This window comes from Triticum urartu, chromosome 5 (genome assembly GCF_003073215.2).
Source record: "Triticum urartu cultivar G1812 chromosome 5, Tu2.1, whole genome shotgun sequence".
Classification (NCBI taxonomy): domain Eukaryota; kingdom Viridiplantae; phylum Streptophyta; class Magnoliopsida; order Poales; family Poaceae; genus Triticum; species Triticum urartu.
In genome coordinates this window covers 32833645-32837184 of record NC_053026.1, presented here as the reverse complement: position 1 = coordinate 32837184, position 3540 = coordinate 32833645, and the positions used below count along the sequence as shown (strand labels likewise).

Genomic DNA, 3540 nt, shown 5'->3' with positions numbered 1-3540 from the left:
GGTGTGGCATAGGCGTCCATATATACTTTAAGGGTGTTGAGGTCATTATAGGAGTATTTAGATTGATCAAGTTTCTATCTGCTCTTTCTTCCTGTAAAGATTTCTCAAAATTGTCGATGAGTATTTAAATGATGAAGTTTCTATTTGGTATCACTTCCTGTGAGGATATCCCAAAATTACCAGATCTAATATTATTTTAGCATGGCCTTTGGTAGTTCATGTGCACGTATTTTAGTGTATGGCCCAATCTCATATTTTCTTCAAATTTATAGTGAAATGATGTTTCAATCAAGGTTGTTCCATATTGTGCTACCTTGCGAAAAATATGCATAATGATTGTCTGTGTTTCTGATGAGCTGGAGCAGATGCACGATTGTACATGTACCGAATAACTCATGATGCAGGACCGCTTGTGGTTGTTTTTAGGGCACATAGTGTTGGCGTGGGGACCTTTCGTATGTTCTATACTAAGAATTTTTCATCTTATGCTTTGTACTAAGTTGGTTTTATAACTTGTGTGCTTATTTCACTAATGCATGCAGGAGTATCAAACAGTGATGGTGTGTTCTGTATACGATTTTGTTTACTCCAATTCTATATATTCTCACGAGTAGATAAGGTGTAAGCATGTGTAATGTAGTTCCTTTTTCTACATATGGTGATTGATTTCTTCATTGGTAACCCAACTAACGGATGGTAATCAATCTTCAAATACCAAAACCAATGTCACTTGATATGTATGAGAATATTAAATGTAATATTAACATAACTAATATTGAACTCTTAAAGCTAATGTGGCCCCGTTGCAACGCACGGGCGTTCTTCTAGTAAGGATAAAGTGGACGACGATGGCGAGCGAGAGCGCGAGGCACGCGATGGCATGGCGGACACGAGGGCACGGCGGACCCCGCCATGGCGGCGTCAGCGCCGACGCGGCCACATGAGACGCAGCGGTGGCCACCATCCCGGTAATGTCTGCCGGCTTGAAGCACTGCATGAATATGATGGATCGATCGGTCGGAATGTCCAGCATGTACAAAAGGACCAAGGGGAAGGGGTAGTAGCCTAGTAGGCACTAGGCAGTAGGCAGACAGGTCGTAGTGAATTATTACCAGGTCGGGATTTCATAGTAGGCCAGGATGGAGCAGCCGAGGAAGACGGAGGTGGTGAGGAGCGCCCAAGCGCTGACCACGGTCACACTCAGAGGCAGCAGACGCATCTTGCCGTCCATGGATCCAACCGTTTTTTGCCGTCGCGGGGCGTCCATGGAATGGATCCAATCCAAGCTAGCTAGCAGCAACAACAACAGCGCTGGGTTAGTTGGTTCCCTTGTACTACTGCAATTCTCTGTCGCGAAAGAAAAAATCGATCCATGCATCTCAAATTCTCAATTAATCTCACAAGATGAAAGGAAAGGGAAGAAGGCCGGCCGGCCGGGGACAGGTGGGGCGGCGGGGAAGGGAACGGACTCACCGACGCTGGTCGGAACTCGGAACTGGATGTGGGAGCTTCGTCCTCGCTTGCTGCTCGTGGCGGCCTGGGTCGTCGTGTGTTGGAGCCTGGCCTGGACGCGGCGCAGATCCGGTGGAGCTTCTTTCTCGCTTGCTCCTGGTGGCGGCCGGAGGTGGAGGGCTGTTTAAATAGACGCAGCGGGCAGCCTCCGTTGCGAGCAAGAGACGGTGAACCCCTGCGTACGATGATTTCACATCGCAGGAAGTTGCCATACAGCGCGCATAGCATCTTTGGGAATTCATTTAGCTGCACACTTATTTTCAACTGGTGTGATTTCTAGTAGCATACAAATATGTGACCCGTGCGTGCTTCGTGCATTACTAGGACCCGTACCCACTCTAACCAGCGGTGGCTCATTCAACATTTTGAATGGTTTTGATTCTTTCTGTCTAAGCTTGAATGCCATCAATGGGTACAACCTCAACTTTAAGTTACATTAATTATTGATGGATTATCAATTAGTTCTTTTGCTAGTCGATTCATCAGCTTATTTATTCTTGTTAAAAATGGTAAGTGGAGCTCCAAATGACTACACATTATCATCTACTCGGAAAGATGTGAACAGCAGAAAGAATATGATGGCGATTCATAGCATATGTCTCCATTAAGGCATAAAGTAATGAGACACCGTGTGCTTTTCAATAATGCAAGTTTTTAAGCCATTATCTTGAGTGGGCTTTATTTTTTACTCTTTTCACCACTTTTTATATATATTTCTAGATGAGAGTAACAAAGCTGAGTCATTCTCTATAAAATTACCTTGTTTCTCTTTACATTGCTGGAAAGAGATTGGATCCACTTCAAGACTTTGTTTTTCTTTGAAAGCAACAATTCAAAATGTTGTTCGACCGCCGGAGCCTAAATTATTCGCTAGTTGCTTTAACAAAGTGAGATGGTCATTGTTTAACTTATTACGAACCCATGGACATCACAACACATTAAACATGTTAGGTCTCTAGTCGATCCTCTAAGTTTTTGTCGTTTGTAGCCAATCCTCTAAACTTATTGGAGTACAAGTTACCGTAGATCAATCACACTTGAATGCCATCAGCGGTGACAACCTCAGCTTTGAGTTATATTAATTGTTGACAGATCATCAATTAGGTCTTTTACGAATCCACTCATCAACTTATTTGTCTTTGTTGAAAATGAAAGGTCGGGCTAGCTTCAAATGTCCACATGTTATCATCTACTTGAAAAGCATGTCAAGAAAGAAAGAATGTGACGACGATTGATGCCTTATGTCTCCACTAAGGCACAAAGTGATGAGGCATCGTGTGTTTTTAAACAACCAATATATTTTTATCGTGAATGGACGGTGGGGCTTCAAAAGGCCTATGCAGTTCATCTTGACCCTTGTCATCTACTTTTTTTTTACGGGTGAAAAGAGGATTCTCATTACTCAAGAAGGCTTTTCAGCCAGAGCCAAGTTTACAATAAAGTCTAACCCCGAGTGCAACCAAACAGCGGTGCGAGGGGTGCTCCTACCATACTTGGCAAGCTCATGACTAACTTTGTTTTGCGAACGACAACAAAGACTAAAAGAGACCTCCCTCCCCTCCATCGTTGCCAGTCTCCTGATTTCCTCAATGACGGTACGATGAGCCGACCGGTCCTGCTCACGAGCTGTGATCATTGTCACCGCCTCCGCACAATCAAGCTCGACTTTAATGGGCGCGTCCGTACGGAAAAGAGCTAGTTCCAAGCCCTCCCGACACGCCGCTAGCTCTGCCGTGAACGCATTATCGCATGCGCGAATTTCTCTACAAGCACTGAAAATGATCTTGCCCTCAGAATCTCGAAGGACCATGCCCCCTCCAGCCAATCCTGTCGCCGGTATGAAGCTACCATCTGTATTAAGTTTAGTATTGCCTAGCTCTGGGGCAACCCATCCTCGCTCATCCTTGAGAGGAGCCGGCTCTCTAGTGAGTATCGGTGGTGCATTGAGTATCATCTTTCCCTTGACCACATCTCCACTTGGGTGTTGCTGCACGCACAAGAGTGAATTGATGTATCCATGAAGGAATC

The 3540-nt window shown here is 44.8% G+C and overlaps 1 long non-coding RNA gene across 1 annotated transcript; it reads right to left on the bottom strand.

Moving 5' to 3' along the window:
• Positions 1-754: 754 nt before the first annotated feature.
• LOC125555523 lies at positions 755-1685 on the bottom strand. The gene is made up of 3 exons (XR_007304748.1): positions 1474-1685; positions 1113-1290; positions 755-991 (listed from the first exon to the last, which is right to left on the bottom strand). It is a non-coding gene; the product is annotated as an uncharacterized LOC125555523 (long non-coding RNA).
• Positions 1686-3540: the final 1855 nt, after the last annotated feature.